General features: G+C 36.3%; 1 long non-coding RNA gene across 3 annotated transcripts in view; it reads right to left on the reverse strand.

Annotated features, from left to right (window-relative positions):
• LOC117096905 overlaps positions 1-25,737 on the reverse strand; it is a 33,584-nt gene that overhangs the window by 3,548 nt on the left and 4,299 nt on the right. The window contains exons 1-5 of one of the 3 annotated variants that reach the window (XR_004442709.1): positions 25,535-25,645; positions 20,562-20,713; positions 19,595-19,770; positions 17,279-17,457; positions 1,181-1,307 (exon numbers count right to left, since the gene is read on the reverse strand). This is a non-coding gene — a long non-coding RNA (uncharacterized LOC117096905). Of the gene's footprint in view, positions 1-1,180; positions 1,308-17,278; positions 17,458-19,594; positions 19,771-20,561; positions 20,714-25,534; positions 25,646-25,737 lie in introns of those variants that run through there. The other 2 variants (XR_004442711.1, XR_004442710.1) reach the window with 2 other exon arrangements.

Raw genomic sequence — 25,737 nt, forward strand, 5'->3', positions numbered from 1 at the left:
GTCAAGGTTCTTGGATGCTTGATGGAAATAAGGATTTGAGAACATGAGAATAAACAGGAATACGCGGAAATCATTGAGGACACAGGAGACGAAGTCAACCTGTGGCTGAGGGAGAGGGAGGGACATGAGAAGCTTTGTGAAAGATATCAGTGCAAACGTCAGGCAAGTGCCACCCAACTTAGAGCTGTGGATTGAAGTTTGGCATTAGGGTGTCAGCCTGTGATTTCCTGATCTCAAACTCCACTCCTCTTAAGTCACCCGGCCTAAGGCACTGAACCATGTCATCAGAACCTCGGAGTCCAGCATCTTAACCATACCCTTGTAACCCCACTGTTAGGTGAGTTTCAAGTCCTCACTCCCCATAAACTTCAGACTACTGCTCCCTCGAATGACTTTGTTTCCTCCCAGGTCATCAGTTTCCTTAGTCTGTTTCCAAGTCCTATCAATTGTAGACAATACGATTGATCATCCAAGTGACTATTTCACTTGAATTTGCATTTCCTCCCCTGTTTGCAGTAACTGTCATACACAACTCTAGCTTAACATGCACATTGCCCTCTCTGTTCTTCTCTCCAGGACAGCAGAACACTAAACATGAAGTTCTTCAATGCTAAAAAAAAATCCTGTAATCATGAAAATCAGCCCAGTACACATTCATGCTCACTACACGTGGTTCTCAGCTGTTGTGGGGCCTCTCTCTTCCCTTCAGTATCCGCAGACTTGCAACGTTCCTCTCAGCCTTTCTTCGTACCACTAAATTATCTCATTAAGTCAGGACCATCTGTTGGGAACTCCTTTAACTTCCCAGGGCCCAGGAAAAATACACCACATTTATCCATGCCTCCCTCTTTCTCCATGCGCCTCTTCAAGAAGAGAGCCTCTTCTCCCAGTGTCGCTCTCCCTGATTCCATATCACCCTCTCTTCTTTGGGATGCCTCTCCAAAGAGTGTGGTCTCTCAGGTGTCATTACCGTCTTATGACTGAGTCATTCCACTTGGCTCATGAACCTCTTTGTTGCCTATTCCAGGCACTCCGAGTCTCCCCTGTATTCCGTCTCCCTTCAGCACACAACACTGTTCATGATGCTTTTTGTAAAGACCTCTGCTTCCCCATCCTCCTTAGATCTTCTGCTACTACTCTGGCCAGTTTTTCTCTGTATACTGCTTATCCTTCCCTTTACCTATTCCTTCCTTCCTCCTCCTGAAGAAATCTGATCTGCAGCTCCTCTTCTCTTTTCATCAGTGTCTCACTCTTGATGCTGCTGCTCCTGCAGCTACTGCCAAACCTCACTTGATAGACAGTACCCACTCCATACAGGGCAAAAATAAAAATCACCAAAAATAGAGAGTTACAAACAAATGTCCCTGCCCATAAGATTTATGTAATAGTACTTTATCTGTGTGTGATATTGCTAAGGACATGGTGACTATGACAGATGTAACATAACAGATGCAATTGACATGTACAGCATTTCTTACAGCTAAACTACATCTAAGTTATTATATTTGAAAAATAACATATGAGATACATCAATAATTGGTTTCACTGTTAAAAATATACACACAGGCCAGGCGCGGTGGCTCAAGCCTGTAATCCCAGCACTTTGGGAGGCCGAGACGGGCGGATCACGAGGTCAGGAGATCGAGACCATCCTGGCTAACACGGTGAAACCCCGTCTCTACTAAAAAAAATACAAAAAACTAGCCGGGCGAGGTGGCGGGCGCCTGTAGTCCCAGCTACTCGGGAGGCTGAGGCAGGAGAATGGCGTAAACCCGGGAGGCGGAGCTTGCAGTGAGCTGAGATCCGGCCACTGCACTCCAGCCTGGGCGACAGAGCGAGACTCCGTCTCAAAAAAAAAAAAAAAAATATATATATATATATACACACACAAAGCATCTTAAAATAAGGGAAATGTAACAACCTGATAACTATAATAAATATAAACAAAAATTGTAATATAAGGTTGCTCTTAATTTTTGAAATTTAAAGGATACCTTAAGATTTTAGTTAAATAACATCACAAATATATGCAAGATAATTTCAAATACTGCTCTCTTTTCCTTTTGAATATGTTATAACAAAAGACTATACGATATCATTTACTTGAGAATATAAAGGTTGCTTGCAAATTAATTACTCAATGAGACATCAAGAATACGTGAACAGGTAATTTGTAGAAAAAGAAATAAGGCTAGCCATGGATATAGAAAGATTTCCTATCACAGAGAAAATCAAGAATGTGCCACCTTAAAACTATGAGATTGTTAGTATGTTAGCATGGGAGCATGCTTTAGCAGCAATGCGTATAGCAACATATATGGTGTGGTGATGCACCAAATAAATCTGGCCCTGCTGATTCTTTTAAAAATATTTTCTAAGAAAAATATAAATAATACGTACAAAAATGCTTACACCAAAGATGCTTACCACAGAATTATTTTATTTTTTTTATTTTTATTTTTTTGAGACGGAGTCTCGCTCTGTCACCCAGGCTGGAGTGCAGTGGCCGGATCTCAGCTCACTGCAAGCTCCGCCTCCGGGTTTACGCCATTCTCTCGCCTCAGCCTCCCGAGTAGCTGGGACTACAGGCGCCCGCCATCTCGCCCGGCTAATTTTTTTTTTTGTATATTTTAGTAGAGACGGGGTTTCACCGTGTTAGCCAGGATGGTCTCGATCTCCTGACCTCGTGATCCGCCGTCTCGGCCTCCCAAAGTGCTGGGATTACAGGCTTGAGCCACCGCGCCCGGCCAGAATTATTTTAAATAATGGAAAAACATGAGAACAATATATGCATGCAATCATGATATCTTTTGAAAGACTAGGAAGTTACTGCAAATGTCATAAAAGAATACTACATCTAATCCTATTCATAATATACCCGTGTGAAAAACAAAAGTGTTTCCAGTCTCTCTGCAGTGGGCTTTTATTATCTATAAAATTTAAAAGCTACCAAATATTCCTTTGACCTTAGAACTTCATCAAAATCCAATATGTTCTCAATATGCCATGTTTACTAATGAATTAGTTATTGCATGTAAAGCGCCTGCCTAGCATAATTTAGATGATGACATGTAGCATAAATAACAATAGTCATCATAATACTTGAAGTAAAACCTTGGTCAACATTTTTTCTTATAAATTTGGTGTACTTCATGCAAATGTTTGAAAAAAGAATGAGTGAGTATCTTTGTAAAGGAGACTTGTATACTATCAAAACTATTTAATGTTGGATATTTTTCTCAATCAAAATTATAAACGCAGCCACTCATAGTATTACAGACATATAATGCTTTCATCTTCTCTTGTATTGGCTGCTATCAGAATACTCCACAATTCACTGAAAAAAGTCCTACTACAATGTTCAACTTATTCATTTTGACCTTAAGTTGTTGCTTTTGTAGTGCTGTATAGCATGACTAAGTTAGGCAGAAGCAGTGTCTTCATGGATCATATGTGTTGTGTTTTGTATATTTAACTATTTACAAAATGTGTAGACAAAATAAAAGTAACATCTTAAACAAGAAGAATAAGAATAAATTAATAAGAATAAACCATAAATAATCAGTAGGAATAAACTATAAATATAAATATTTTAACAAATATATACATTAATAAATGTTCAAATGAGTGAAATTAAACATGTGGCACACCATAAAATAAAGAGGACTATAGAAAAATAGGAAAATGATAAATATTTAATATACATATACTTATACATATAATCACAATTAATGAATAAATAATGTATCTTAAGTTGTATTTTCATCATGTAAGGATGTGAAATAGATACATAAATAATGCAGTGAAATCCTATTTGATATAATACATCAGGTGGTGATAACGTGCTAATATAAATTAAACTTTGTAAGATTATAGCCAAAATGCTTATATATCTTTAACATGATTAACAGTTTCCCAAATGAAGAAACCAAGAATATAGTTATATACCTATTAAGTTTTGGGCTCTATGTTTTACACACACACACACACACACACACACACACACACACTTCTCATGAAATCTCTTAGGTTTTTGTTATTTGATCCCAAAAACTAGGCTTAGATGAATGAACTGAAGGAAAAGTATACACCAAGTGGAAAAGTTAATATGAAAATCTAGTTATAACATTGCATATTTATGCATTATTTCAAAATGGTGCTGAGAATACAGAAGGCACTCAATAAATATTTGTTGAGAGTATGAATAAATGAATGCTAATTATAGTTTGCTCTTATTTGCCTTATTGAAGTTGTTGGAAATCCATTTATTTACTTCAGGTCCTGGGGAGCCTGAGGAACAAAGAAAGGTACTAAGGGTATGGCTGAATGTTACATGTTTCATTTCTTATTTCTTTGTGTGGCCCAGGGAAACTGAATGACTAAATATAAGTATCCCAATTTACATGTTACTTGGTTCCTAAAGATAGAATAATGACTCTTCCTTATGAATCTTGATTGGATTATTAATACAGTACTGGTACCTCCCTCCAAAGCAACAAAAAAAAAAAATCACTCAGAGATGACAAGGTCTTCCAGAAATAATTTTAAATATTTAATAACATTAGTTCTAAGATTGTATAAAAATCTAAGTGTGAGATTAAATGAAAAACAGATAACATATCAATGATACTTTCATTCTTAATTTTCAGGGAAAAAATCCAATATTAGGAAAATGCGGAACTCAGTGCCTATCAACTAAGCTCAACTTGCTTTTTGAGAAATTTATAACATTTTCTCAAACTGACTAAAAGATGATATTAGGAATATAAGATGAGGACCAATATCCAGAAAATATGGCATGAAAAATATAAGTTTTCTTTCTTCTTACTTTGATCTAAGATCTAAAGCACTGACCATAAACCATTTGAAAGACCTTAGGTTCTTAAAGCTGTTACTTCACAGACATATAACCAAGTGTTGGTTCTGTGCACTTGGTTTGTTGATTTAAGTCATTCATATAGAATACTGAATGGAAACATACTAGTCTGTAATAGATTAAGTTGATTGTTTTTGCTGACAGATGTGAGAGAGCATCATTGCTCATTATATGGTTGACTTAATTGGTTTTCTCCTGGAATCCATGGATGGCATTCTTTTAATCTGTTCCACACAGAGTACTTACAATCAAAGCCGCTGAATTATTGTTTAATTGTTAGTATATTTTAGATCATGGTTCCATTCTGGGATTGGTTTATGATAAAACACTTGTTTGTCCTTTACACAGGGATTAATGTGGGGCAGAAAAAGGTCATTTCTGTTGTTTTCAAGCATTAGCCACTTGTTATTAGTAAAATGTTGAAATGAGAGTTCCCTGATTTTAAAAACCAAATACTGTAATAGGACACAGAATTTAATGAGAATATTCTCTCTTTGGAGAATGATTTTTGTTGTCATGTTTTATACAGCAGAAAGGTCAAATGATAGATGTGACTATTACAAATAGCAGTGATTTATGATGGGGTTATCTGCAAAATAGACAGGTTTTGCTTAGAGAAAAAACTCAAAATCTCTGTTTCAAAGTAGCATTAATATTTTGTTCTGTAACTAGAAAATTAATAAACAATGTTTACAAAGGCCTTTCAGTGGCGATTTTTGTGATTATGGTTTAAATCTAGGCTAGAGAAGAACACTTTACAATTGTTTTAAAATCACATTTGGAAAACAGCCTTTCTTTAGTTTTCATTAAAAGATGGATGAAGACAATAAAACAAAATAAGGACTCAGAAGAACCCTAATTATAGACCAACAGATAACCTATACTCAGAACCTAGGAGGACGGACTTTCCTCTAACTTGAATAAAACTGGGCTACCTTGTAACCTGTCTCAAAACATCACATTCAAAAGAAAACCAGTATGAGACAAACAAAAGAATCAAACAGCAACTTAAATGTTAACTGCAGCTTTACCAAGGGCATCTCAATAAAATAGCAACTTATGACTCACAGGAAAATGACCTACAATCACCTTTATTCACCTGAATGTCCCTGAATCTTCAGAGAAATAGTTCATGTCTCTCCTATATTTCTCTCATCCTCAGAAAACCAGCGGTTCACACAGCCCATGCAAACCTGGGCTCTCGTTCTATGGACTATCTGACTGGTATTAGATTTAAATATAAATTAATTTTGTCTCTCTTGGTTGTTTAAATGTCGCACTATATTCAATAGTCCACATTCAAACAAGGACTAGGAACTAAACAAATACACATAATTAGGATTTCTAAAAGGCAGGGGAAGATACATTGGTGTTCTTGTTTCCTTCCAGTGAGCATAAGTGATTGAGAATCTTCCCAACCAGTGCCCTACCCAAGTGTAACCTCACGAAACAGATAAACCTTGTTCACCTGCAAGAAGGAGAAAATAGAAACAAAATATAATATGGTCTAAAATCTGATCAGTGAAGACTTCTTTTCCACTTTTACAATTCTACTCATGCAAAATGAAGCATTTATTCGCAGTATTCTACCCACACCCAATAGATGATCTGCCATTGCCAAACGCAATATAGTCTTAAAGTGTTAATTTTGTGTACCTTTCTTATAGGTGGTCCTACTTGCTAGTCATTTATTATAGCAACGCCCCTATTTCAAACACATCTAGAAGAATAGCATTAGTGTATTGATCATGATAATGTTTGGAGAGCTTTGTAACTTAGGTTTTCATTGATGAGCTAATTATATGTTGAGATACTTTGCTAAAAATGTCTTTCAAGACATAGTCTTTTACCAGCCCCTTAGATAGCTTTTTTTTTTTTTTTTTTTTTTTTTTTTGAGACAGAGGCTCCCTCTGTCACCCAGGCTGGAGTGCAGTGGTGCGATCTGGGCTCGCTGCAGGCTGGTGTGCAGTGGTGCGATCTTGGCTCGCTGCAACCTATGCCTCCCGGGTTCAAGCGATTCTCCTGTCTCAGCCTCCCAAGTAGCTGGGGCTACAGGTGCCCACCACCATGTCTGCCACGCCTGGCTAATTTTTGTATTTTTACTATAGACGGGGTTTCAAGCTGTCGGCCAGGCTGGTCTTGTACTCCTGACCTCTTGGCCTCCCAAAGTGCTTGGATTACAGGCTTTATTCCATATACTTTTTTTTCAATTTTTCCTATTGTTCCATATATGCATATATGTAGGAATATATGTATGTATACAATTTTTGAATTCTTATTTTTGACATTGTTAAGCATATATAAAAATAAAGCATATGTATAATTAATCCATATGTATCCAATAATTTAAATCCAAACATTATCCACATATTTCTGTTCTTTTATGTATTACCCCAATTGTTTTTCCTAGAATATGTTAAAAGAAATCCCATATAGTTTATAATTTCATCCTTGGCCGGGCGCGGTGGCTCAAGCCTGTAATCCCAGCACTTTGGGAGGCCGAGACGGGCGGATCACGAGGTCAGGAGATCGAGACCATCCTGGCTAATACGGTGAAACCCTGTCTCTACTTAAAAATACAAAAAACTAGCCGGGCGACGAGGCGGGCGCCTGTAGTCCCAGCTACTCGGGAGGCTGAGGCAGGAGAATGGCGTAAACCCGGGAGGCGGAGCTTGCAGTGAGCTGAGATCCGGCCACTGCACTCCAGCCTGGGTGGCAGAGCAAGACTCCGTCTCAAAAAAAAAAAAAAAAAAAAAAAAAAAAGAAATCCCATATAGTTTATAATTTCATCCTTAAATACTATGGTATGTACCTCTAATGGGTAGACTTAAGAAGCCCTAAATTGTTATTACATCTAACAAACTAAAATTCTCCTTTATCATAATCTATAAAAAAGTTCATGTAAAATTTTATCCAATTTCTTAAAAATATAATTGCATAGTCAATTCATATGAATCAGGATTCAAATAAGTTTATTCATTGCATTCGGATGGTAGGTCTCTTAAGTCTCTTTTATCCATGTCAGTTCATTCTATTATTCCACCAGACCATTTATTCATTAAAAAGTGTGGCTTTTGAGCACACAACTTATTTTTTTGTTAAAACTGCTAAAGATGAGATAATAATCAGTTTAAACATTTTAGAAGAATATTTCATAATTGGTGGGATTTTTTTTTTTTTTTTTGACCAAGTCTTGCTCTGTTGCCTAGGCTGGAGTGCAGTGGCATGATCTTGGCTCACTGCAACCTCCGCCTCCTAGGTTCAAGGAATTCTCCAGCCTCAGTCTCCCAAGTAACTGAGATTACAGGTGCCCGCCACCACACAAAGTTAATCTTTGAACTTTTTAGTAGAGATGGGGTTTTACCATGTTGGCCAGGTTGGTCTTGAACTCCTGATCTCAGGTGATCTGCCCACCTTGGCCTGACAGAGTGCTGGGATTACAGGTGTGAGCCACCGTGCCTGGCCCCAAATTGGTGTTTTTTACTTTCTACTTCATTGTAAATGCTTGATTTTTCTAACTTTTGTGATCTGACTATTGCGCATAAGTATACCAGTCACATATTGCTGCATAACAAAATTATTATGCATTTACTTAATAATACTGCAAGGCAAGGATAGGCTGAAAGTTCTAATAGACACTTGGCTAGGGTCTCGTTGATCTTAAATGGCTTTCTTTATATGTGTAGTAGTTAGCTTGGTGCAGGTTTTGGCAAAATTTTTCTTCAAGGAGAAGTACACACTTTGTTTGGAGAGTCATGCAACATATGCCACAATTATTTGACACTTCCATTAAGCTAAAAAACATACATAGATGAAAACATAAATAAATGAACAGGGCTGTATCCCAATAAGAATTTATTTATGAAAACAGCTGAATGGTCGATGGCTTGTAGTTTGCCAACCTCTGATATAATGGAAAATGACAGTGGGAATACATGGTGCTCTTCAGAAAAAAACAGATGAAAAACTAAGGTAATCTAATAAAATATAATAACAGACATTTACAAATGTCTGATGATCTTATTATAAAATTTTCCATATTTGAAAAAGGAATAATTGGCTTGAAGACAGTGCAGTAGAAATGACACAATTTAAAAAAGAAGGTAAAGGTAAAATCATTTAAAAATTAAAGAAATAAAAAGAACAGGCTGGGCATAGTGGCTCACACCTGTAATCCCAGGACTTTGGGTGGACGGGGTAGGCAGATCACCTGAGGTCAGGATTTCCAGACCAGCCTGACCAACATGGTGAAACTCTGTCTCTACTAAAAATACAAGATTAGCGGGGTGAGGTAGCACATGCCTGTAATCTCAGCTATCCAGTAGGCTGAGGCAGGACAATCACTTGAACCTGGGAGGCAGAGGTTGAAGTGAGCTGAGATCATGCCTTGTACTGTAGCCTGGGCAACAAGAGCAAAATTCTGTCAAAAACAACAACAACAACAACGAAAAAGAGTACAGAAGATGTGCGAAATAACACAGTAACACAAAGGGTCTAACTTTTGTATAATTGAGATCCCAGATAAAGATAAGAATGAGGCAGAAAAAATATTTGAAAAAATAATGGCTGTTTCTTTTTTATCAAAATGAAAGATACGAAACCACGCATCCAAGAATGTCACATAATATCAGCCGGAAACAAAGATACAGGTAGAAAATATTAAATACAGCCAGTGAGAAGACACATTACTTACAGTTGTCAGAGATCAATATTACAGCAGACTTTTTATTAGATACTATGTATACCAGAAGACAATGAGTGCCATTTTTTTAAATGCTGAAAGAAAAAAATCTCAATCTTTGTATTCAGCAAAAAACATGTCTTAGAAATCAAAAGGACATTAAAGCTTTTCAAAAAATCAAAAACAGAAAGAGCTCATATTAGTCAATTTCCACTAGTAAAATTGGTAAAGGAAGCTCTTCAGGCAGAAAGAATAAGATGTCATGTAGACACAAGTGTTGCAGTAAGAATGTTGTAAAATTGAAATGATTATGCAATTCATTTTTCTGCTTTTTAAATCAATCTAAAAGATAACTGTGTATGGAATAAATAATACCAACATATTGTTTGTTTCTACATGTAAAATAAAATGCATGAAAGCAATAGCAGAAAGCTTGGGCAGGGGAATTGGGATGATATTGTTGTAAGTTTCATACATTATATATGAAGCACTGTGATATTATTTGAAGAAAGATTGTGATTACTTACAGATTAGTAATATAAATGCTAGTATACTCAGTAAAATTTTAAAGAGCAGAGTAAGAAATAAAGCATAAATGAAGTTAAAATACAGTAATTTAAAAAATCATATAATATGAAAGAAGGTATAAAAGAGGAAAAAATGAACAAATAATAAAAGGAAAATAGAAACTACCTAGCAGCATGATAGATTTTAATCCAAAAATATGAATAATCACATTAAATGGAAATGGCTTGAACCTACCAGTTAAAATAATTCAGATTTTATTAAAAGCAAGACCCAGCTGTATATATTTTATAAAAACTCTACCATAAATAAATAAACATCAACTTAAATATAGATCAAAAGTAAATCAGTGGCGAAAGATATTCCATACAAACACCAAAGAATGCTGGATTGGCTAAATTAACATTAAAGAGTAGATTTCTAAAAAAAGAATATTATCAGGTATAAAAGATATTTAACAATAATAAAGATTCAAGTATTAAATATATATATTTCCATTGGCATACATATAGATAATAATGTTTGTGTAGGAAAAGGTACACTTTTTAAAAAATTATTCTTACATTATTGTAAAAGAAATCTCTTACAATGTATTAGAATTTCCTTCATTTGGTAGTTATTTGCTCCTTGTCATTTTCCTATTGAGAATGTATGCTTTCATTCTTTCCTATTATTTGTGTCAATATTTATGTATACTGCTGAGTTAAAAATAAAACGTTTGAACTGCTTGATTTGTTCTACTATTTTTTATTGTCTAATTAAATAATTTGTATTTCAAGTTTCTGTATCCAGTGAAAATATCATTTAAAAGATAAACATGAAATAAATATTTCCAGTTGGACTACACTGTATAAAAATGAAGTTCTTTGGGATGAAGAATAATGACACAACGTAGATAATCATATTTTCAATAAAAATGAGCAAAATCAAAAGTAAATAAATCGATACACATATGTTTGTTTGTATGTATGTTTTTAGTCATAATTTTATTTAAGGTATCTAATTGTCTAAAACAAAAATTATAAATCTGAGATAGCTCATATAAAAGAAAAATATCACAACAATAGCACCAATTATAATGTGGGAATGAAATTAAACCCTTGTCAGTTCATTGCATTTGTAAAGTAGGAAATTGAAGCTTTAAGTGTGAGGTGAAAAATAAAAAGCAACTTTCAGATGTGAACTGAGAAGTGTGAAGTAGGACATGGAAAACACCAATGTGTGATGTGCTACTGACTTTGTTAAATGATAAGTTTTTCATATAATATGCCTAACTTTCATATTGTATGCCTAAATCAATCATTTAGAGAAGGGCTAAAATGAGAGGTGGCCAACAGTACTTTCAGTAAATAAAATGGAGTGCAAAAATAATATTTAATCAACCCAGAGGATGCAAAAAAGGAATAAGAGAGAAAAAAGTCATAGAAAAAAATGAAAAATGAATGACACAGTTTACACTTAAACATAACCCTATCAATAATTATATTAAATGTCAATTAGTTAAATATACCAATTAAACACAGAGAGTGCTAGATGGGATAAAATCATTTACTATATTCTGGCTAAAAAAGACATATTTAAAATTTATAGACATGTGTACTAAAATTAAAAGTATGAAAAATACACCATAGAAAGAGTAAGCATAAAAATGGTATGGTACATTAATATCAGACAAAAGCAATTGGAAGAACTATTGTACATAAAATACAATGGGAGACATTTTTAAACAATAAAACTGAAAATTTAAGTGGAAGCACATTCATAGTTGGAAGAATGTAAAGCCCTTCTTTAAAGAATGGATAAAATAAACAAACAAAACCCAGCTTGGATACAAAAGGGTCAAGCATATGGATATCCAGATGCTCCTTGGCTTACAATGGTGTTACCTCACAATAAACCCATTGTAAGCTGAAAATATTGTAAATCAAAGATGCACTGTATACACCTTACCCATGGAACATCATAACTTAGCTTTGCCTACCTTAAACACGCTCAGAACACTTCCATCAGCCTACAGTTGGGAAAATTATATAACACAAAGCCTTTTACAATGAAGCATTGAAGATCTCATGAAATTTATTGAATACTATAGCTAAAGGTGGAAACAGAAGGATTATATGAGTACTCAAAGTACATTTTCTACTGAATACTGACCATTATAAATCAGAGAGTCAGGGATCACCTATGATTTTTATTTACTCTAAACTGCTACAGAAATAACGTGGATGTGTCCATACCTTCTTAGGACTTTAGCATAACTGTTGGTATAAAACATGACAAGCACAACAAAAAATAAAATTTCTGACTAATTTCTCTAAAAAATTAACAAATATTAGAAACTTAAATTCCACAATACATATAAAGGATGCTACATGACAACCAAGTAGGGCTTATCATAAAACTCTGAAGTTGGATAACAATTAGTTATCAATCAATGTTTCCTTTAACCACATTAAGAATCAAAGTCATAACAACCATATCATTAGATAATTTCAGAAAACATTAAAAATTTAATACCCATTCTTTATTAAAAATTACTATTAAACTAATAATGAGAGTCCTTTTCATTTAACTAATTAATTAATAATTTTGAGGCAGGGTTTCACTCCGTAGCCAGGGTTGGAGTACAGTGGCATGATCATGGCTCACTTCAGCAATCCTCCTCCCTCAGCCTCACAATTAGCTGAGACTACAGGCATGTGTCACCACACCTGGCTAAGTTTTTAATATTTTTGTAGAGATGAGATCTTATGATATTGCCTAGGCTGGTCTCAAACTCCTGGGCTCAAGCAATCCTCTCACCTTGGCCTCCAAAGGGAGAGCACATTTTTAATTGAAAAAGAAAAACTATTAATAAAGCCATGATTTTCAATGCTGGGATATTGAAAACATCCCTCCACTACCTCTTAGATCAAGAAAAATCAAGAGATGCTTGTTACTCTTATTCAACGAAGTTCTGAATTATCTAGCCTCTGTTACAAGGCTAAAAAAGAATTGCACATGAATTTTAAAGGTGAAATCAAGCCTGTCATTGTTTGCAGATGTGATGGTATAGCTGGAACATCCAAAGAATCAACAAACTATTTTAAATTAATATTTAGAATTAACAAGGTTGGTGGACACATGGTCATTAAAAAAAGTAATTGTATTTTATGTTCTAGCAACAAACAGTTGGAAAATGTATATTTCTAAAAGCTGCCACTTGCTATTGCAATATCAATACAATATTGCAATACTAATAATATCAAACACGAGAAATAAATCTAATGAAAGATGAGCAATATTTCCCAATTGTATGTTCACAGATTGAAACATTCAATATTGTGAAGATATCAATATTCCCAAAATTTTTCTATAAATTCATTTCAATCTCAACCAAAATTCAAAATCCAAGAAAATTTTTTTAGAAAGTGATACAATGATACTAAAATTACAGAAATGCAAAAGCACAAGATTAGTGAAGGTGGTCTGGAAGAATAAATCTGGTGAATTTATATTCACAAAATCAAGACCTAACAAAAAACTATATTAATTAATACAGTTCAGTGGAAAAATTGGTAGTTGGTGCTATGTAACTATATTCTTTCCTGGAAAATAAAGTGTACATGGAATCCTATTTCAGACAAAACACAAAATCAAATTTCAGATGGAATTCATATTTAAACTGATATTAAAATGAAAACTATTTTAGCAGGAAACAAGAGAACATCAGGTTGACCTTGGAGTTGGGCTGATTTCGTAAAGAAATAAGAAAAAAGCAGTAACTACAAAAGAGGAAATATATATACTGAAATATATTACAAATTATTTAAAGTGATTAACATATTGCAAAAGCAAGCCCCATCATGGGAGTAGATCTTCTAAATACACACAGTCAACAAGAGGCTGATCTCTGGAATACATAAAGAACTCTAATAAGCAAGTCAGTCTAAGATGGACAATCAAATTTTAAAAATGAGCAAAACTTGAAAAGACATTTCACAAAACAGAATACTCAAACTGCCAATAAACATATTAATTTACTTATCTGTGAGTCATCAGGGAAATGAGAATTATAACCATAATGGGATACAATTCCACTTGTACCATATTAGGTAAAATGGAAAATACACTAAACCAATTACCAAGTGTGTCAAGAAGATGATGCAATTAGAACTGTCCTATAATGCTAATGGGAGGGTCAACTGGGAAAACTCCTCTAGAAAATTGTTGGGAAGTAGCTCTTCATATGGAACATGAGTAAATGCATGACCCAGCAATTCCATCAAGAGGTATATACTCAACAGAAATGCTCACCTGATGTACAAGAATACTCATAGCAAGATCGACTGTAACAGCTAGGAAAGATATTTGATCATAGGCAGTAATGCCTTACAAGATCCATACTTACTCATTTGCAGTATTTAAAAAACATCTACCAAAAATAGAAATATGGAAAAAAGTATGAGATTATTTATATAAACAAAATCTGGAATATAAATAGTAAGTGGAAGATTATCATGATGGGAGATTTATTCTTAAGATATTATATAGTCATTAAAATCATACTCACAAATATTACTTAATATCAAAGATTAATGATTCTTAAAACGTGACCTGAGAACCCCTGAAGTAAGTGCAATCGACTTGTAGAGGTTTTGTGGGATCAAGATTAAAATGTTTTTTCTCACTCCTCTTTCTCTCGCAAGTGTACAAGGTTTGCTATGGTTCGAGAGTCTATATTTGCAACTAACTTTTTTTTTTTTTTTTTTTTTAAGAGTTGGAGTCTCTCTCTGTCTTCCAGGCTAGGGTGAAGTGCCATGATTTTGGCTCACTGCAGTCTCAACCTCCTGGCCTTTACCAATCCTCCCACCTCAGCCTCTCAAAGTGCTGGGTTGTGAGCCACTCCTGCAGGAACTAACCTTTAAGAAACTGCTAACTATTGACTTTGGGTTATTTATACACATCACAGTTACCTAGAAAGGCAAATATAATACTCCTTCCTTTTCCAAAAACGTATCTGTGTGACGCCAGTTATTTTTAGTACATATATTAACAAAAGCAATATATTGCACTACATTGAATGCAGAAGCAGACATGGAAATTCAGCTGTCTTCTTTTAAGCCAGACACTAAAGAGATTTGTTAAAAACTTTAAAAGAATGACCCCCTTCTCAATAATATTTTGCTTTGACAAGCGTAGGTATCAGAAGTTATATTATTTTTGTTAACATGTAATAGATTTATTATTATTCAATGACTAAATACATATTTTAAGTTTTTCTCATTTTAAATCCTGATATGGCAAAGTCATTGATGTATCTTACATAAACCAAAGTTCTTGGTGGACTCAATAAATTTTAATACTGTGGTTACAGAGATTAGAATGATTAAGGGCTACTGACACAGGTAGCAACAATACAAAAAAAAAAATATGTAAAAACACAGAATATAAATTGAAGGCCTGGATTTTGCCAGTGTATGGCAGGTGACCTGGGGATAGGCTGCTCCTCCATGACTCTGTTTTCTTACCTTGGACATATGAAAAGAAACATATCTATCATGTGTGTTTTTTGTTTTCATAAAATAGATTTTGACTCTGGCATATTAAAATGCTCATTTTGTATATCTACTAATAATTAGTACACATTAGGTTAGAAAATATTTAAAATTAATTTTGCTTTGTACATAAAAACAACTTTTGTTAAAATGAGAATAGTTAGACTGGATGTGGTGGCTCATGCCTATAATCCCAGTATTCTAGGAGGCAAAAGAGGGAAGATCACCTGAGGTCAGGAGCCTGAGACCAGCCTGGGTAACATAGCGAGACTCCATCTCTACAAAAAATTTTAAAATTAGCTGGGCGTACTGGCACATGCCAGTAGTCCCAGCTACATGGGAGGCTGAGGTGGGAGGATCACTTGAGCCCAGGAGGTTGAGGCTGCAGTGAGCCATGATCATGCCACTGTCTGAGCACCAGAGTGAGAACCTGTCTCAAAAAAAAAAAAAAAAATTGAGGGGAGGGGTCGATCACATTTGCCACAACTGAGCAATTACATTCTTGATATCTAATCTTAAAATAACCACTAAGAATATGCTAATCCATTTCATTTTTAGTAAAATAAACGAATATGTTATTTCCATATATTTAATGAATATGGTAATTTATATCATTTTTAATTTTATTGATCATCTTGATTGGGACATCCGGAAATCCTCACTTAGAAGGAAATCACATAGTCTCATCAGGGCTACTCTGCTGGTAAAATAAATAATCCTTATCATTTATCTTCACCCCAAACTCCAGGTCAAGTGACTGCATTGAACCTTGAACATCACATTGCTAACATAAGTACTGCCAACCTACGGCAGTTATGGGAGAAATAAGGAGTCTCACACAGAATGTCGATAAAACGAGTAAAGTTAAATGCATTGAGCAATAAATGCAATAATGGCGAAATTGAATGTCATGTTTTTTGCTCTGATTTGAGGACATATCTTCTGTATAATGATCTGAAGAATACGGAGAATCCTTCTCAGGCTCAAGGAGGCAATGTGAACCTCTTGCTTGTTGCAGTTGTTCCTGTTTTAAAATTTCTTCCATACTAGAGAGTTGTACCTGTTGAATGCTGAATGTTCCTTTCTTCCAGATCTATGATTCTTCTGCCGTATGTCCCCCAAATTGAAAAGAGATTTCATTTTTTTAAACAAAAATTCTTTTGACATCTTAGCTTTCATAACCTAATCTACTCAGCCAACCTTCTTTTACAATTATCCTATGGGTGCTAAGATGTCATGTAAAAATTTTCATTTAATTTTGAAACTGCCATTGAACATACTTTATAATTAAAGTAAAAGCATTATTAAAATTGAGCCGCAATTGTATTTGCTTTGATACACTCTGCATAATATTTCTTGAAACACGCTGATTCAATTGCATATTCAAAGACAAAGTTTGTCAAGTTAGCAACATGGAAGAATGACAGTTCTAAAACAAAGTCATCTTGCTTTTAAGAAAAGGAGAGAAAGAGACACTATGAATGTGTTGTGGGAAAGGAATCCCACTAAGCAATCCAAATATATTCTTTGCAAGTTTGTTTGTGGAGAAGAAAGTGGTTTTATCCAGATGCGTTTAATGTATTTGGTAAAAAAAAGTGATGAGCTTTGAATTATGACTTTTTATCAATAATTTGGTGTCTTAGTATTGTATGTACTTACAGGTTATGAAAAGTTACTTTAATTTCACAGCAATTGTGAGGATCTCTGAACAGGAGCTATTTGTACAGGAAGAGACAGGCAGAAAATTCAGTTAAATTGCTCTAATGGATTTACATAGTAAGGAACCAGGTATGCTTTTGTCTGAGGATTGTTTCTTTCTCTTGTATCAAAACTTCTTCCTATCTCCATAGGGAGAAAAAAAAAAGGAAAATAAGATATTATCCACAAATTTTCCTGGAGATTCAGTAACATACATTTCCTAGAATGTAGTGGACACATTATTCATATCTACTGAAATATGCACCCTATTGGTATTGGCATAAAGAGATGTAGAACTGGTTTTATAGTTTCCCAATAAGATATTCTGTTAGATTATGAATTGTACTGGAAAATCCTGCTATTTATGTAAGTCGGGCAAAATTAGATATGTAATAGCTTTATGCTTTTAGCAATGATTTAATTTACAAACCCTCAAATAATACAAACATTTTAAACAAACAGACAGATGTGAATGTAGACATACAGATTTTTAACTGAAACAGTGTTGTGCACACTTGTACATGGGTCCGCATACGCAATATGTGCAGTTCTTATTCTACTTTTATACTGTCATTGCAATAATGGTTCCTAACTTCTATTACTTTTATTAACTCATACCATACTCTGCCTCATAAGGTTTTATCAGAGCTTCGCAGAAACACACATGAAACAACAAAATGAAAAATTTAAATCAGATGGATGAGGAGGGCAAGAAAGCAAAGCTAAGAAACTGTGGGGGTAAGAAAAGTAAGAAAAAGATAATGAGAAAAAAACTAAGATAAAGTCACACAACATTTATGATGTAAAATTCCAGTGATGTCTCTCTCTCCCCACTTACCTCACAAGGCTCTTTAGGGGAGGGCCACATGTTTGGTTTCCGACTTTTAGAGACTACTACCAAGTCAAATGAAGGTCACATGCCTAATCAGTGGGGTCCCTTGGCTAAAACCTAACTGGTAGCCAGAAGAAACTTAGTCACTCCTAGATGTCGGCCAAGTCCAGTGTAGCATGTGCTTTGGACATTGTTGCTCTGCCCATGAGGATGTCCATGCTCTTCCAGCGGAGTTTCTACCACTCCCTTTTCCCTGGCAGGCTTGGCGCATCAATCCTGTACTAAAGGTATCTTCCCTGCCCACCATCACACCTTCAAAAGTCATTTCAGGCATCTACTCCAATACACATATCTCCTCTTTAAGTTTATGTCAGCTTGTGTGTCCATCAGAGGAGAACAAGAGAAAAATGAATAAACAATAGAAACAGTATCAGCAACAACGATGAAACAAGCATCTGGACAGCGCTTTCTGTTTCTGAGCTCGCAGTCATTAATTTTTCTGTCACTCTTTTTATATCAAGCAGCTGAGAGAGTGTTAGAATTTAGAGCTTATTTTCCATCTGTTACCGTGGCTCAGCCCATTATGTGCAAGAGCTTAACTGGAGCTGCTCAAGATGCCCGGGTCTCACGGTTGTCTAACGGTGGGAGAGGAGAGGAGGGGGTTCCCAATAAGAATGAGGTGCCCACTGGTTTACTCTCCTCCAGTCACCCAGTACCACGTCTAAGTGAAATACTCTATTTTACCGATAAGGGATATTTCTTTCTTTCCATATGAACAATGTTACTCAACAACCATCACCAAAAACAAAACAAAACAAAACCAACCAACCAACCAAACAAACAAAAATACCCACACCATTTTATTTTTACTAACCTGGAATTACCTGAAATAACCATGGTAACAAGTACTGAAGTAACATAAATAGCTTATATAACCATAGAAACGGTACTACAAAAAGGGAATTATCTGTAATTTATCTCAGTTTCTTACCATGACAATAATATAATGTGCATTTTTCACAAAACACATATTTTAGCTACAGTAGCAATCAAGAAGTTATTCAAAACTCATTTAAGGCTTTCCAAGAGGTATCAGTTGTTATTTAGTTGCTATGGTTATTTCTTGTTAATAATTTTCTAGGTAAATGGCACATAAAATGAATTAAAATATAAGACTTAATGCAAACTACAAGCAACAAATTAAAATGAGAACCAACGTTTTGTGAAGGAAAATCAGATACTTCCGGAAGATACTGATACAAAGAATGCTCTGATCAGCCAAAGATGGAACAATTGTCTGTGTCAGCTCTGTTTAGTTTCAGGTTTCTTTTTCTCTGAACAATATTTGATATTTCTATTTTTCTATATGTATTTATAGATATACAATGGTGTTATGTCTGTTTTATATACCCCACCAAGTCAAAACTGGCCCATCAGATCCCTACCTACATATACGGGCAGGGTGCAGGAGGCGGGAGCCAGGCCTTGGTTTCTTCCTACTCAGTTCCCACCACACGCAGGTCAGGGGATCCATGCTGGCTGCTCAATTTCTCTAACTCCATTGAATCAGAGAGTCCCACGTTGGGCCCGTGAAATAACTGAAACCACCTGAGGCCTCAGGCTGAAAGACATACTCAGACGGGCGGGGCTAGAAGTTCCCCGGTCACTTAACAGACTTCACCAATATCCTCCTATTTACTTTGACCATGTAGCCTCTCTGGTGATCTAGAATAGAGTTCTAGCATACATTAAGCCCCAAAACCTTGCATTTGATTTCATTAAGAATGAAATTCGTTCACCTAGTGCTCATGGATAGTATTTTAAACAGTTTTATTAAGATATAATTCACATACCATAAAATTAACTCATCAAAAGTGTAGAATTTCGTGTCTTTAGTATACCACCGAGTTGTGCCACTCAAGATCACATTTTAATTCTATACATTTTTACAGGCCCCAAAGAAACCGCTTATCCATCAGTACTCAGTTCCTATTCTCACTCTCCCACCCACAGCTACTAATCTACTTTCTGAATTTGTATGTACCTATTCATCCTTATTCTACTGCTGAAGCAAATGTGGTAAAATATCTGCATTTGGGAAATTCATATAAATGACAGATGGAAGTTCTTCAAAAAATTGTTGCAACTTTACTACAAGTTTTACATTGTTTCAACAATGTAATAGGTACAAAAGCCTATTTTGCACCCTCTCATGGTCTTTTCTTATTTTATGTGTTTTAATTTCCAGTCATCTCTTATTCAATAGAGGTTATTTTGAAATATGTATATTATATATTTACATAATTATGTTCTTATACACAGGACATGCAGTCCTTAATAGGTGCTGTAGATCAAATATGGTCACAATTCTCTGCATAACCCCCTTTAAGAGATACAGTCTACATCACTGACCATTAGATCTGTTACCTGTGATTTGTTTTCACCAACGGAACCTGGCAGAAGTGACACTGGGAAAGTGTCAGAGCCTGGGTCTCAGGAGCTTGCAGCTTCTGCCTTCAGTTTCTTAGATTGTCCTGCTGCCAAATACAGAAGCCTGGGCCAGCCTAGTGAATAAATGGAGAAGGGTGCAGGGAGAGAAAGGGGTGAGAGAGTGGTGGGAGAGAAAAGGGGTAAGAGAGTGGTGGGAGAAAAGAGAAGAAGGTTCCAGCACCCCACCAGCTCCCACCACGAGTATGTGAGGACACATCAGAATTCCATCCAGGTCTGAACTGCTGACTGATGCCGTCATGTATGTGAGCCAAGCAAGAGCAGCAGAAACATTATGGTTGTTTTGAGCCACTAAAATTTAGGGTGCTTTTTGTTCTGTTTTGTTTTTACAAAGCAGTAGTTGTCTGCTTACGTACGGATACATTGATCCCTCAGCTAATCTCTTGTCTATTCTGTCTTTTGTGGACATTTTTGCCCTTCCCAATCCTGGTGCACTACTGACAATATTGTATTTGGTCTTCTTCTTCAAGCCCTCTTCTGAATATCTCTCAAATGAAGAAAGCATGTCTTAGACTGCTTTTGAGACAAACAAAAAACGTCAGGGAAAAGCAATTTTATCTTCAATGAATGCTGAAATACCAAACTGCAGGACAGTAGGCCAGCAGAGCCAGCGGGACCATGACTCCAGCTGAGTGGTTTCCCACGGGACTATGACTCCAGCTGAGTGGTTTCCCACTGTTCAGTTGCTGCTCAGGGAAAAATGTTTCTGGCAACACATGACATATTTAGCTTTGAAATCTAAAATATGTAAATACATATTTACATATAATAGCTACATATTACATATGTAAATTCTTACATATTTAGCTTTGAAATCCACTGACCCTCAGCATCGAAACAGGTCCTGGCCCATCGTAAGTAGTCCACAAATATTTGTTAACGAAATCAATAAATGACCTCACAGTACTAACTACCTCTTTGAATGGCAAGATATTAATCCACAGGGCTGAGTCCTTGAAATCTGAAATAGTCTTTGTCTCACTAAAGCGCCTGGATTTTGAGAGCTGGCCCCTTTTGGCTGTTTTTCTGATTTGATTTACACACACACACACACGCACGCACGCACGCACGCACACGCACGCACGCACGCACGCACACGCACACACACGCACGTACACACACACGCACACGCACACGCGCACGCACACACACACGCACGCACGCACACACACACACACAAGAATGTCAAATGGTCAAAATTAAGAAGACTTTTGGGGATTCAGGAATTCCCCGCTATCTTTACTACTTCCTGGGTTCATTTCTTTACCAAAACATGATGTGTTTAATTTGGTCTTTTAACAGCATGTCCAATTATGCCACATTATGGCAAACCTGTAAATGCAGAGAGCAACGTAACAGTTTTAAACTTTTGTTTCTACATGGTTGAAAATTTTATCTATAGCAAAAATAATAACAAATGCAACAAAAGGATGGAGTTAGTGTTGCACACGGTTTATGGAATATCTGCAGAGACAGTAGATAGAGAGCAATTATAAAAATAATTGGAGCAGAGGCACTGGTTCTCCACTCAACCATTCTTTACTATTATTATGGTATCTGTATGCATAGCGCCTCTGCCTGCTAACAGACCACAACCAATCCATTCTGTATAATAAAACAGAATTGTCTGGAGCTTTATTTTATGAATCGATAATTTGAGTCTTACATTTCCCTTTTTCTGCTTATCAGGCTAAGTATTACAGATATTTTCCATTGATTAAGGAGGAAAAAAAAAAAACAGAAAATAAATCCTTCTAACTGGCTCTTTCTAGTGGTCCCCCTGCTGCTGTTCCGCAGAGGTGGGTTGGGCTTGGCAGCTGCCACACTGAAACCTCTGACCACCTGTGAGGATCAGGAAGCCTTTTGAGTCACTGCAATTTTTCAGGAATAATTCTACACGAAGATGGAGACCAAGAGAGGCTTTATGCTGCATATATTTAATAGTTATTCTTTCCTTTCTGTTATAAACAACAGTAAGGAACAGCTTCTACTAGAAGTAAAGAAGAAGAATTTTTTTAAAGTAGTCATTAGATCAGTGCTCACAATACACACCCTAAATACTGAGGACTTTTCTTTTCCATAATTATAAGGCTAAAACCAAAATACAATCGATAGAGGTATTAAGTACATTATTTTTTAAAATCTAATTTCCATGCTTAGAATGGTGCCAAGGAAATAAAGGGCCCTTAACAAATATTTATCTATTAAATACATGCAGATAATTCAGTAACTTTTTTAAAGAGTAAGCATTTAAGAGAAAATGCTGAGTAACTATGATGGTCCCACAAATGACTGGCTAATCAATCACAGCTGTATTGAGTCATTAACTCATATGCTTTAGATAATTTCCAAAGGCACCAAAACCCAATGTCTTAGGCCCAAGAATTTTGTTTGTTTCTTTGAAATCAAGCCTTTTTGTTTGCCAGTCTTTACATCATGAGTTTGCGTTTCTTGTGAGTTTTTGTTTGCTACAATATTTTTGTGAGTGTTTAGTTTGTATCATGACTACATTTACTGCACACAGCTGAAATACAACACTCAACGGAAGCCTTGACAGCAGAATGGAGGGGTGCATGCTGGCTGTTGTCTTACTCTGTTGGTTGCCATAACAAACTACCACAGACTGGATGGCTTACACAGAAACTTAGTCCTCACAGTTCTAGAGGTTGGGAGGCCCACAATCCAAGTTCCAGCTGATCCGTGTCCGGCCAGGCTTCTCTTTGGGGCTTGTAGATGGCCACCTGCTTGCTGCATCCTCACACGGTATTTCTCTGGAGCACTCGCAGTAACAGAGAGCGAACTCTCTGATGTCTCATCTTATAAGGAAACTAATTCTACCTGATAATGACCCCACTCTTATCAGGACTCATTTAATCTTAATTACTTCCTTAGATGCCCCAGCTCTAAAGACAGCCACACTGGAGGATAGGGCTTCAGCATATGAATTTGGGAAGATACAAATATTCAGTCCATAACATTCCGCCTCTGACCTCCTGAAATTCATGTTCTTCTTGTGTGCAAATATCATCCTGACAGCCCTGAATATTTTAACTTATTCCAGCATCAACCCTGAAGTCTAAATTCCAAAGTCTTGTCTAAACTCATCTAAATCAGACATGGGTGAGACTCAAGGTATGATTCATGACGAAGTTGAACGCCTCTTGAACTAGTCCTTTTTCACACTGCTGATAAAGACATACCCGAGTGGGTGATTTGTAAAGAAAAAGAGGTTTGATGGACTCAAGTTCCATGTGGCTGGGGAGGCCTCACAATCACGGTGAAAGGCGAAAAGCATGTCTTACATGATGGCAGACAATGGAGAAAATGCGAACCAAGCAAAAGGGCTTTCCTCTTATAAAACTATCAGCTCTCATGAGACTTACTCACTACCGTGAAAACAATATGGAGAAAACTGCCCCCATGTTTCAGTGATCTCCCACGGGGTCCCACCCACAACATGTGGGAATTATCAGAGCTATAATTCAAGATGAGATTTGGGTGGGGACACAGCCAAACCATATCACCTCTCTACCTGTGAACATGTGAAAACAGACAAGTATGTGCTTCCAAAATATAAGACAGGCACAGCATGGACATTCCTATTCCAAAGGAAGAAACAGCAAAGAAGAAAGAGGTGATGGATTCTATGCAAACCAAAAACCTAGCAGGCAAATTCCAATAGATCTGAAGACCAGAACACACTTTGGATCAATGCTGCTTCTTCCAGGCCCACTGAGATGGTAGCATCACTCCCATAGTTCTGCAGGGAAGACCTGCTCCTTCAGTTGTGGTGGCCCTGCCTTTGAGACTTTGCCAGGTGGTTCTGCCTATAAGGACTTGGGTGACAACAGCGAAGCCCATTGAAACAGAGGTGGTAGTTCCATCTTTGAAACTGAGGAGGAAGCCCTAATGACCTCTGAATCCCCTTCAGGGACAGTCTTTTCTTTTTCTTAAAGGCTGAAGCATGTTCACAGTTCAATAGCTTTATGGTCCCCTTCTGTAGATTCCAGAAGTCCAATAGCCTTCTTCCATTGTGTCACACTTTCTTAGGTTCCTTTACTTCAAACTGGCAGTGTCTCTGCAGGTATAATCCCATTTCTATTTCTGGCTTCTGCGGAAGTGGTTGATTACATTTGTGGTTTACAGAAACATGAATCTTATCAAGTAGTTGTTCATCTACACCCATAGTGTTCTCTTTGGAACATGTTTTCTCCTTTTTTGCAATATGGATAGTCTAGGAATTTTCTAAATCACCAAGTTCTGGTTCCTTTTTGCTGAATACTTTCTTCAATTTATCTCTCTCCTCTCATATCTTACTCCTAATGTAAGGACAACTTAATATGCTTCAATATTTTTCTTAGAAATCTCCTCAGCTAAATATCCAATTTCATCACTCTCAAAGTCCACCTTCCACAAAATGTCAGTGCACAGTTTAGCCAAGGTGCTTGCCACTTTATAAAAAGGATCACCCTTACTTCAGTTTCCAATAACCTGTTCCTCATTTCCACCTGAGACAACGCTAGAATGAGCATTCCTATCCATATTTCCACCAACAATCTGTTTATGATGATATACGCATTCTCAAGAAGATGAAGACTTTCTCTTCAGGTCTTCTGTTTTCTTGCTGTCCTCCCCAGAGTCACCTTTAATGTACACATTTCCACCAATAGTCCCTTCATGGTAATCTAGGCTTTTTCTGGTATGTACCCCAAAACTCCTCTAGCCTTTACACATTACCCAGTTCTAACGCTGCCTCCTCATTTTCAGGTATTTGTTACAAAAGCACCGAGCTTTTTGTATTAAAATCTATCTGTTCAGGCTGCCACCACAAAATACCACAGACTGGGTTGCTTAAACAATAGAAATATATTTCTCACAGTTCTGAAGAGTGAGTAGTCCAAGATCAATCTTCTGGCCAACGTGATTTCTGGTGAGGGCTCGCTTCCTGGCTGGCAGACAGCTGCCTTCTCACTGTGTCCTCCCATGACTTTTCTTTGGTATGTGTATAAATATAAAGAGAGAAGCAGGGTCGGGAGAGAGAGAGAGAGAGAGAGAGACACCTGCACAAGCACAAGCTCTC

The sequence above is a fragment of the Trachypithecus francoisi genome, unplaced genomic scaffold, assembly GCF_009764315.1.
Source record: "Trachypithecus francoisi isolate TF-2019V2 unplaced genomic scaffold, Tfra_2.0 Lachesis_group15, whole genome shotgun sequence".
NCBI classification, from domain to species: domain Eukaryota; kingdom Metazoa; phylum Chordata; class Mammalia; order Primates; family Cercopithecidae; genus Trachypithecus; species Trachypithecus francoisi.